The following is a 12,437-nucleotide window of genomic DNA, read 5'->3' on the forward strand; positions in this document are numbered from 1 at the left end:
ACTCACTGACACATAGACCGATTACAACAGCCGTTCTTTTCCCTTCAGGAATGGGCAAGGCGAGTTAAAGGATGTCTGAAAATACTTGCAGAGTAAACATACTTTGTTAAATTGCTGTATCTCTCTCCAATATTCATGAATAAAGGGTGACCTATTAAAGTTACATGAGTTACAGACTGTGACCAGTAACCAGCTATCCCAAATCGCTCGTCCTCATCAATGGCTACTTCAACTACCATCATTCCACTTGATTGGGAACTGAATCTGCAACAACCAGTTATATCATTGGTACTAAAGCCTTCTCCAGCTCCAGGGGTCTGACCCAATCTGTTAACTTTCCAACACGAATCTCTGGTAATGTGGTACATCCGTCCTTCTTGACCTGGTAATGATGAACTTTACATTCAACCTTTCCTACCCCTCTGGCCTTCTCTGACCAAGTCCTTGTCAGAGTCCACATCTCTGGCTATTATTAGATAGCAATCTCAATGCCTCAGAATCTGACTTTCTGTCTGGGACCAATGTGCTCAAAAGAGGATTGGGATGCTATCTCTAATACCGATTCCATATGGGAATACATTCGCAAAATCTTACTTTCAGCCGTGCAGGTTTTTCCCATCTGCAGCTATTCTATCCATCATCTCGACTCTGGTACACTTAATCTGGTGGTGAAGCAGGTGTGGTGAAATGACTCATTTCTCAACATGGAAAGTTAATCTGACTGAAAGCAACAGAAGGTTTTTTTTGTTTTCTTTTTTTTTTCTCGACAAGAGCAAAGTTCATGGAAGAGCAAGATTGAATTAACAGTAGGGTAAAGGGGAAACAATTGGGGCGGGGGGAAAAAAGGAAGGAAGGAAAAGAGAGGGCAAGAGAGAGAGCGAGAGAGAGAGAGAGAGATTGGTAAGGAAGGGTAATGATGCACTGCCTGCTTGAAGCACTGGAGGAAAGAGTGGGAAAGAACAGACTCTGCAAGGTGGTTCCATAGATGGGAAAAGTGAGGAACAAAGGAGTTGAGGTGTGCAGTCAGCCTGGATTTTGGAAATATAGCCAAAAGGAGGTTTCTGGAAAAGCATGTTCATCCTGTAGTTGCTGGGGAGCATTGAGGACTGATTGCAAAAGGTGCTAAACTGGAGGTAACAAAGAAGCGACTGACCTGTCTGTGATGTGAAAGCAACAGATATTGTGCTTCAGCATCATTATGGGAAATTCCAATAATGTTAGAAGCTTTATTCCACATAATCCAGGAGCGAAAGAAGTGATTCTGGGGTGCCAGCCCATAGCGGAGAGCAGTACTCCATCGAGTTACAGGCAAAAGCCAAGTAGACTGAGAGTAGCTCTCATTTTCCAAGGAAATAATTTGATTATTGGAGGATGCCAGCTTTGCTATGTGATCGACCCAGGAAAGATCTATCATGGGTGATGATGAGGCATAGCATCTTATGAAACTAAACCTCTTCCAGTTGCTGACCATGCAAATATGTAGGTGGGTCATTGATTGATGAGCTTTGCAGAGTGACAGGGTGAGACAGAGATTTTCTAAGATTGAAGGACATGTTCCATTTATCAGACCAGCATCCGTAAGTACGTGACTAAATGACGTAATCTGCCCCAGAATGCTTGGCACACATGCATTGAGGTCCATCGGAATGGCCGAATGTAAAATCGGAATGGCCATAAAATGGCTCACAAAGCTTCTAAAAGAAGTCAAAAAATACTTGGTAACTCACCTACGAGAAAGAGGTGTGCTTCTGCACAAAGAAACATTTTGAGAACTTTCTGATCAACTCACCCAAAAAGTTATATAATCTTGCAGGCTGTATTGCAAAAACTCCCGACGATGTGGGCCAGGAAAACTCCCGACGTGCATACAGAATCCATCGTGCAAGGCCTGTGGATGGACTGTGGGCTGGCGCGTTCTGCCCGACCTCCCCGATCATCCTTGCCCGTGAGCGGACTTTGAACCTTGCGAGATTACCTTTGTGAACATGGCAGGCTCGGTGATTTATTTAATGGACGTCTGCAATAGGAAAGACGATGCCGTCATTCACAACATTCAGGTAACTTTCCCAGATGGAAACACCATATCTAGTTTAGTTGTTTCTTCACACCGATTGGAAGGTCATATCTGGGGCTTGTCAATGCACAGGGTAAGTTTGAAATGATGGATAGTTACTATTAATCATGTTTGGGGGGAGGGGGGTGAGAGTGGGATTTGTAAGGGCTGTTGGAGCCATTATAAATCCAAGCAGAGTATCCACCCTACAGGTGATCTTGTTCCAAGCATGTGACACATTCTTATGATGCATACCTTTATTTGGGTGCTGTATAGGCAACTGACAGTGATGTATTGGCAAACAAAAAACAAAAACCCAGGTTACATGCATGAAACAAAAACACACCAACTGGTTATAATTCAAAACATAATTATAATTCAAAAAACACCTCACCTCACTGGAAAACGTGGGGACAGGAATACTGCACTGTGAATGGTGGATACTTGTAATACCCTCCACCACCTGGAGGCGGTGCTACACATGACACATTTACATAGAGAATTTGCATTTTCCTCCACCCTCCCCTCCCCCCCCTCACCTCCCCTCCCCCCACAACGCCTCAGCCCCCCTCCCCCCACACCAAAGACCACCAGCAAATATAAAAAGACCCCTATACATTAATTATGGACATACTGATCCTATGTAGCAAGACTGGTTATAATCGATCCAGAACTGTAGGAGGAGTAGCACGACAAACACGCACACACACACACACGCACACACACACACACACACACACACACACACACACACACACACACACACACACACACACACACACACACACACACACACACACACACACACACACACACACATACACCTGTCTGTGAATTATCATGAGGATATATTTTTGTTTGGTGCCAGGGGCACAACATAAATTATGCTAGATTTTTGCATCTGTTGGTAAAAGAAGAAGCTGTGTGTGTGTGTGTGTGTGTGTGTGTGTGTGTGTGTGTGTGTGTGTGTGTGTGTGTGTGTGTGTGTGTGTGTGTGTGTGTGTGTGTGTGTGTGTGTGTGTGTGTGTGTGTGTGTGTGTGTGTGTGTGTGTGTGTGTATTCCCACTGTTGCTGCTAATTTATATGAACAGGAAATAGTACGAACTTGACACCTCTCATCCACAGATATTTGTCGTATTTCCTATATTTGCGTGCATACAATTTGCATTTCGGAATGGAACAATTGTAGTTAACTACTTTGAAATTGCCACGACTTCGTCTAAATGCTGAGAATTATGTTGAACAGACGATTTGAATGACAGATTTCACGCAAGTAATGGTCGGTAAAAAGTGCCCTTCGAGTCAAACTGAGTCACTGAAAACACACCCACAGTGCACGCGCAAAAGGCCTCATTTATCATTCATCCATCATATCGAAAATCCCCTATTCCATATCATCGGAGAAACAAAGATGCATTCTGTGTTGCAGTGAGATGGGCTACTGTATCACAGATGCGGAGTTGTCCGCAAAAAGGAATAAAGGGTTTCCCAGAGTCTCGGATAAATCATCTATGTAGACGAGTAACAAAACTGGTTCCAATACTGCCTGAGGGCACGCTAACCTCGACTGGGAGAGGGGAACACAGGGTTGCATTGGTGGCAACACGTTAATAGTGCAAAAGTGGAGCAAGTCATGATTTTGTTGATAGAAAATTGCATTACTACCCCTCAACTGGAAGAGGAAAGGATTTCGTTGATGGAAAAGTCTTGACTGTGTGAGGGAATTCATCTAGAAAACCAGATATATGTCGAAGGCATTGTATGCTGCATGTGAAGCAGGATGTGCCAGATTGTGTTGAATGCTGAGATGTGTCCAAGGAGACTGTCGTGACCTCTTGAGATTTAGGGCCTCCAACCATTGCTGAGGAAGAAGAGAAGCATATCCAGAATTTAGTGGCTGAGAAAGAATCCAAACTGATGATCAGACATCAGGCTGTTCGAGTACAGGAAAGACATTTGGCAATGGCAACATTAATGGACTCCATGGTTTTCCTTGTAATTGCAAAAACGTTTACTGGTTTCTAGTTAACCTTTGCCATCGAAGATGGATGGAGGTTACTGTTTTCACCCCTGTCTGTTTGTTTGTTTGTGAACAGTATTACGGAAAAACTCCTGGACGGATTTCCACAAAACTTGGTGGGGGGATTAGGTATGGTCCAAAGATCATGCCATTAGATTTTGGACTTGGTCCAAAGAAAAAAACTTACAAAATTGTGTAACTTTTTTTCAAAAAAATTTCGATTTTATCTGAAAAATATGAATTTTTTTTGCATTTCTACATGTTTTAAGTGATTTCCAACCCCACCCCCACCCCCCCAAAAAAATTTGTTAGATAAAAAAAACAAATCTTGATTTTTTTTTTTTTTGGCATTTCTACATGCGCGTCGATCTAGTTTAGTTTATTCAATCGTGGTTCAGTAGAGTCTGATCCGTCTTGACCTACAATGAATAGGATATCAGGTTCACTTCAGTGACCCAGCAGTATTGGCGGCGGAGGTTTTGCACTCTACCGAGTGCTCCCCCTCGAGTTGATTGGAACTGTTTTTTGCACCCTTCTTGGAGATTGGAGTGATGTTTGTTGACTTCCAGGCTGATGTGAAGTAGCCAAAGGAGGACAAACTGAGTGGGGCAGACAAAGGGGAAGCAATAACTGCAGAGCAGGAATGAGAACTCCTGATGGCACCTCATCAAGTCCATCTCCTCCATCATCTCAAACAACCTCACCACAGACTGAGAAAGGCAGAATATGTCAACTCAGTGTTTGCTTCCAAATCTTGTGTGTGCAACCCATCCTGCTCATGCACACTGCTTACTGGACCGTACGTCTTCCTCACCAGATACAGAAGATAAGTTTCTGTCTTGCCTCAAATCTGCTTCAGTGATGTACCGAGATGGCATAAATTCACATGTTATGAAATCTTACCTTTCTGCTTTAGTTTCCTGTTTGCTCTCTTCAGCCTGCCTTTCATATTTGGATGCGTCCCATCTGCTGAGAAGGCAGCCAGAATCACTCCCATTCACAAAATAGCTACAAATTCAGATCCTCTTGATTCCAATTACAGCCGTGGAATCCATCAATCAATTACCGCCAAGGTGGAATATTTCCTTTTTTTAAAAACATCCTCATCCATGACCATTGGTGGAATGAGATCTGTCACTCAACTTTGGATATGCTGCTGATACTCTTTCAGCAATGGTTGTAAGCCTTGTATTTCAAATAAAATGTCAACACAGTCTCCTTGAATACATTTCAGGCATTCGACCCAGTCTGTCATCCTCATCTCTTGGTTAAGCTCTCCACGTGTCACATACAATGACTCATTTATACCTAGCTTTCTGTCTTAATCCACTCGCAATAGTCAACACTTTTTTTTAATCAACGACATTCTTAATACTTCCAGTTGAAGGACAGGTTCTCCAAGGCAGTACCTTGGGCCCAGTCATGTTCCTGGTTTACATCAACCACCTTTCCGATGATCTGAAAAAACTCTTTTTATATCTCTCATTTTTGGTAGATTACTCTGCATAATGCCATATAATTTCTGATCACACTGGCAGGCATGCAGCAGTTGTGTAATTTTCTGCTCATCTGGAATTCACTAGATGCTGCTTTGACAAATGCAACATGTCCTTCAACGATGACAAATTTCAGTCCAACCCTGTGGCTCAGGAAGGACCTCAAATAAACCAACCTATCTATTTTCACAGTTCTTCGATTTCATTGGAAATAAGAAGTACTCAAAGCTATATCTGTCTCTACTGGGTTCTGCGGAATCTCAAGTTATACACAAAAATGAAAAATAATCCTGATGTGATATATATATATATATATATATATATATATATATATATATATATATATATATATATATATATATATATATATATATATATACTAGCAAATACAACCGTGTCACTTCGTTGACAGGTGTATTGGGGAGGGGATGGACAGAAAGAGGGAGGAGGAGGATGGGGGAGGGAGAGGTAGTGACGAGGGGAAGGTGGTGTTGTGGACATGTGTTTGATAGGGGGACTTGAGGGAAAGCAATTGGGGGGGGGGATGCTTAAAAACAAACAAACAGAAAAGATTGTTTATTTTTTGTATGAGAGGCTCGTATGAGAGCTAACACACAGAACACACAACAAGGGGAGCAGGAGAAGAGGGGCGGGAGAGGGAAGGACAAAACAGTGTGGAACAGAGACATGAAATGATCTGTGGAAGGGTGAGGGATGGGGCGGGGAACATGGGGTATACAAGATGGACACTACAGGGACTTTCAGGAAGGAAAGCAGGGAATTTGAAGGAGGTGGGTTTGGGGTGGATTTACAGGGGTAGAAAAGATCATGGTTTTGAATGGGGGAAGATAAGAGATAGTGGTGAACAACTGTTTTGATTACCTGGAGGGAAGAGTGGGATTGAAGAGAGTGTGGGAGTTTGTTTCAAGGGCAGGAAAAAAAGAGGAATGAAAGAGTGAAGGTGGGCAGTGATTCTTGATTTTGGTCGTTTTACCAGAAGGGCGTTGCTGGCGGACCTTGAGCGCTGCGGATATATAGGGGAGGGGGGAATATCGCAGACGGAGCAGGGGGGGGGGGGTCGGAGCTGGAAATGAGACAGTAGAAGACAACCGACTAACAGTCGGTTCCTTGAAGAGACTAACACTAACGCTAACAGCTAATAAGCCATGGGTAGTAAGTTAAGCTTAATGCTTTGCTTAAATATATACACTTAGTTATAAAAATCGTTAATTTGTTTAAAAAAAAATTCAGATTTCACTCCAGATTGCAACACTTATTTTGTCCACCAGGTCTGATTCTCAAATCAGATATAATTTGATTATATGTTTTAATTAGTCTGTGAGAATAGATTGTGTTTCCAAATCAAGGCATGTTTGAATAGGCCAAACAAAATGCTGAATGAAGACTCATGCAACCTGACAAAGGGCTGACTAAGGCTGAGCTTTGATAAAGGATGCTTAAATAATTCCGTTAATTATCTTTAAAACGGGTGTTTAAATTAATCCAAACACCCAATTTTCACTCTGCACTACCTTGTAGTTCCCTGAGTATGCATGCAAAGTTTCAAGCCACTAGGTTTCATGGTTTTAGAGGAACTAGTACGGGCCCGTAGGTGCATGCCCGTAGGTGCGTGCCCGTACGTGCAGCTTCGTTCCTTCACTCTCGTAAACGACGACTTGATTGGGGCATTATTTCAATTATATCGGACCAACCATATCATAAATGGCCATAACTTGGGAAACACCTGGGAAACATACTCAGGTTCCCAGCGTCAATTGTGACATCATATCAAACGACGAAGAAGAAGAATTGTGACGCCCCTCTCTCTCGCCCCCCCTCTCTCGCTCCCCCCTCTCTCGCCCCCACTCTCACCCCCTCTCCCGTCCCCCTCTCTCGCCCCCTCCTCTCTCCCCGTCTCTTGAATTGTGACGCCACCTCTCTGTCCCCCCCCTCTCCCTCCCCTCTCCCCCCCTCTCTCCCCCCTCCTCTCTCGCCCCTCTCTCTGTAAATGTATTCACAAATGTCTACCAAGCACAACAATTAAATCAAACCTTGGGAAAAACAGCTTTCAAACCCTTGGGAAACAGCTGTTTCCCTTGGGAAAATTCAAACCTTTGGAGTGTAATTAATAATTAAATAAATTTAAAAAGAATAAATAAATAAACATTAATTGTGACGTCATTCGTGACGTCATAGCACCTTGTCCTGTCATTGGTCGATAGATAAATGGCCGTAACTTTGGAACCACTCGTCCGACTGATATCAAACCTTGAAAAGGCACATCCGCCAGTCCCCGGCAATATTCCTGGCAAGTTTCAATCAGATCGGACCGGCGGTTGTCGAGAAACGGCGGTCGCAGACAGACAGACAGACACACACACACACATTGCTGAAATTATAGATAGATGGAGGAGACACACACACACACACACACACACACACACTGCCTTTTATTAGTGTATATTTCAATTACTGACACGTCCCACACTCCTCTAGCCGAAGAAGCTGCAAAAAGCAACCCAAGAAGACAAACACAAGGTAAGCGCTTTGCTGTTTCAAACCCTTCCCTGAGTTCTTCAACAACTATAAAGACGTTCACACATAGTACACACATTAAAATCCCAATGCAACACACCCCTCAGCTGCTGAGCTGGTTTCATTGCTAATTGGCGAATCGTCAGCGACAGCACAGACAATAATGCATACCAATGAGGCTCCCAAGCATGTACCACATGTAAACATCAAAAGCAGTCAATATTTAAATAATAAAGAAAGACCCACCCACATCTTTCAACTGTAAATAGAGGGAATAGCCAATCAGCTCTCACCTAATCAACTAAACCCAGGTGGCTTGGATTATATAAATTACTGACACCTCCCACACTCCTCCAGCCGAAGAAGCTGCATAAAGGTGCCCGAGTAAAGCAACTGCTTTCCTTGTGTAGGCCTTCTTGGGTTGGGATGAATCGAGAGAGGAAGACACACACAGAGGGAGAGAGAGTGACACACACAGACAGAGAACAGGTTTTTCTGTGGAAGAATTCTGTGGGCAGTTGCTCTGGGAGACCAGTCCTGAAGGGAGATGGCTTCTTGCCCTGCCAATCTGCCTGAGTGAAGTGCCATACTCGTCGGTGCTGAGGCAGCTCTGAGAATTACCAGAAAGATGTTGATTCTCACAAGCATATGATCACATGAACCAATTGGGGCAGAGGGAGAGCAGGAGATATTTGAAGGGAAGTTTGTCATCACCAAGTCCAGAAGGGAGGCTTTGCCATTGGGAGAAATCCAGGTTGGAAAGTTCACAGATAGAGTCAGTCCCATGGAGTGACAGAAGTCCTTTGCTGAAATGCCATGGCTGGGCAGAGAGGTACCAACACCCAGCCAAGTTGCATGGTGACAATTAAAATAATCACACATGAGGAAGATAGAGTTGGGATGAGTGTTTAAAAGTTTGTCCATGTTGTCTGAGAGAGAGAGAGATGCAGATTGAGTCGTCACTGTTTGGAGAACAGTGCAACACACAGATGAACAAGAGGTGGGAGCGGAGGGGAAGTCACAGCCAGAGGTACTTCTGAGGGTTGGGAGGTGTGAGATCAGCACAATGGCATTGAGAAATTGAGTTGATGTAAACTGCAACTCCGCCGCCAGGGCGTGGTGTGGTTCAGGCCTATGAAATTAGAGGAGACAATAGCTGGGGAGTGATATTAAGGAGTCAGCGACATCCTGTGGGAGGAAGGATTCCATTCAACAGATGCTGTCCATTTTTATCAGCAACGGCCTCGATTGAGAGATCTGTCAGGTTTGAACGGAGATCTCAGATGTTTGAGGTCCACACATGGATGTGCTGGGAGGGTGCAGGATGAGGGAGGGAGGCTTTCTTTATGGGAGCTGTGTGAGAGAGTGGCTTTAAGACGAGGCAGGGTGATGGAGAAGGTTTGAGTAGGTGGGGTGTGGACACTACCGGATTTAGGGGTGGCCAGGTGGGCCATGGCCCCGGGGCCCCCCACATTTAGGGCCCCCCCCACAATTTTGATGACATTTTGAAAATCCCTTGAAAATGTGCTTCTAAAGTTTTATTGTCGGTGAATGAAGATTGTAAACTCTTTGTAAGGATATCTTTTCAAAATTGTCCGTCATTGCGAAGGTCCTTTTCAAGCTTTGGCTTTTTCAAGCCGTTTCTTCCACGGTCCACAGAACGGATCCAACGTGGTCAAAAATTCCCAGGGCAAGCCTCGGGTTTTGGGGGCCGCATTCGGATCTTTTTTGGATCGATCATCGATGCTTCGGATGGTTGAGCGTGGCCAACTAACTACGGCACTGCCCACCAGAGCCCAGCAAGCATAGACGGAATACAGAGGTCCAGCCAGAGGAGAGGTGAAAAGGTGAAAGTCGATGTGGTAAAACTAGGCCAGGCCAGCACAGCACACGGCCGGCAGGGGTAGTATTGTACACACTGAAACTGCAGCTGGCAGGGAACGCCGTCAGTACCCTGCTTACTGGCGCGCACAGCACAGTAACACGGTGCGACTTTCTATGTTCCAGGTGTGTGAAACATACTTGTTGTTCGTGATTGTGGAACGTCCCACGTGCACTCTGACAATATCTCAGTTACTCGGTACCTACCTGCTGCAGAAACCACAATGAGCAGCTTCTGTGACGACAGGCGCGAATCCAGGGCTCCACGGAAATATGACAGTGGTGCTCAAAAGCGGAAACGTTCCAAGGAAAAAGATGAAAGACACAAGGCCATCATCGACAAGACCCAGAAAATCTCAGAGGTTTTCACTCCTGCAAAAACAGGTGCTTCGTCCATGACAGAGACTGGAACACCAACAGAGATAGAACAAGCAGATTTGGCAATGCAACCTCCGCGTCAAGATTTGCCCAACATCTCGAAAGGTTCCACCGATGAAGAACATGCATCAGATGAAGAAGCACGAGATATACTGACTGATCGTGAACCTGGCTTTGCCAATGACTTTGGCTGTTGGCTTCCTGAGCGACCGTCGTCAGAGATGATTGACTACTGGGCATCACGAGATTTGGAGCCCCTGCAGAATTCGACTGGTCCCTTTGATTCATCCATACAGTTCATTGAAGGTAGGAAACGCTGCTGCTCCAAGAATCTTTTTTACCATAGACTACAAAACGGAGAGTCCGTGAAAAGGTCCTAGCTTTGCTTCTCCACATCAACCGGAAAACTGTACTGCATCGCTTGCAAGCTCTTTGGAGGCACTACTGCCCTGGGCGGGGAAGGATTCAACGACTGGAAGCATGCCAGTCCTTCTATCGAGGTGCATGAGCGCTCGCATGTACATCGTGCGAATATCATCCGCTTGTCAGACAGAGCAACATCTGCAGGTCGTGTGGACACTGAACTCGTCAAACAGGTGAGTGAGATTGCGTCTTATTGGAGGGAGGTTCTGAAACGAAGTGTGAGCGTGATATTGTTTCTCACTGAGCGCGGTCTAGCGTTCCGTGGATCGGATGAAATTGTTGGGTCACGGACGAATGGTAACTACCTTGGTTTAATGGAATTACTTGCGGAATACGATCCATTTTTGCGCAGCACATTCAGAAATATGCCAACCAAGGTAGTGGCTTCACCAACTACTTATCATCTATGACATGTGAAGAGTTAATCTCCATCATCGGAAAATCTGTTCTGGATAACATCGTCACTCGTGTGAAAAAGGCAAAATACTTCTCTGTGTCAGTCGATTCTACTCCTGACATAAGCCACATCGACCAGCTCATAGTTATTCTACGATACATCGAGAACGAGGCTCCAGTGGAGCGTTTCATGACCTTTCTGAGCAACACAGGACACAGGACACACTGGACTCCAGCAAGCGACGGCATTACTTGATTTTTTTGAAAGCCACTGGATTGGACATCGCTAACTGCCGAGGACAATCTTAAGATAACGCATCTAATATGAGTGGCCGATACAATGGGATGCAGGGAATGATCAAACAGGATAACCCTCTCGCAGTATTTGTGCCATGCGTGACGCACTCACTGAACTTATTCGGTCAGTCGGCCTTGGGATGCTGTAAACCTGCAGCAGCATTCTTTGAATTCGTGGAACAAGTGTATGTATTTTTTACAGCTTCCACGTCGCGCTACGCCAGATTATTTGACGCCCTGAAAGCCAAAGGTCTGCAAGTACCAAAGCGCCTCAGCGACACTCACTGATCGGCTCATTCTGATGCAACCCGAGCTCTTGTAGACGGTTACAGCGAAATCATGGATGTCCTCGATGAAATCGCAAACGATGAACAACTGAATAGTGAAACAAGAAACACCGCTGAGACACTTCACCAAATGATGTGCATGCTCGAGATAGGGTTCTATGCTGGTTTTTGGTCTACTGTCCTTGGTAGATTTGATCGTACGAGTAAAACCCTTCAGTCACAAGCTACCGATCTCAACACAGCCGTGCAGCTCCTCAAGTCACTAGCGAGCTTCGTGCAGTCATTACGCGATCAGTTTGATACATTCGTTGTTGACGGAGTGGAGCACTCAGGTACGGAGGAATTCACTCGCGGATCGTGTAGACGAAAGCGTAATGTCCGCCTTGGACTACGGATACACTCCAGAAGTAGAACTAGATGCCAAGGAGTCCTTTCCCATCAGTTGATATGTTGCAGTGATCGACGTACTGCTGTCGCAGTTGGAAAAGCGTACAAACGCTTTCAGCGAGATGAGTGACAGATTTGGATTCCTGCGTGCTCTTGTTCAACTCGAAGTGGAGCAGATTCGAGAGTCATGCTCGAAGCTCGTCGAGCTGTATCGGGAAGATCTATCACCTGACCTAACTGAAGAAATGATTCAGTTCCAAGCCATGATGAAGGAGTCAGAGCCA

At 44.9% G+C, this 12,437-nt stretch overlaps 1 protein-coding gene across 12 annotated transcripts in view; it reads left to right on the top strand.

Moving 5' to 3' along the window:
• LOC147015648 (RING finger protein 122-like) overlaps nucleotides 1-12,437 on the top strand; it is a 122,038-nt gene that overhangs the window by 34,941 nt on the left and 74,660 nt on the right. The window contains exon 2 of one of the 12 annotated variants that reach the window (XM_085847997.1): nucleotides 8,066-8,107. The exons of the other annotated variants lie outside the window; for them this stretch is intronic. The gene's annotated coding sequence lies outside the window, so the exon portion shown is untranslated. The remainder of the gene's footprint in view (nucleotides 1-8,065; nucleotides 8,108-12,437) is intronic. 12 annotated transcript variants of the gene reach the window in all.

Source organism: Eptatretus burgeri, chromosome 12 (assembly GCF_056783735.1).
Source record: "Eptatretus burgeri isolate ZD-2024b chromosome 12, Ebu_testis_v1, whole genome shotgun sequence".
Classification (NCBI taxonomy): domain Eukaryota; kingdom Metazoa; phylum Chordata; class Myxini; order Myxiniformes; family Myxinidae; genus Eptatretus; species Eptatretus burgeri.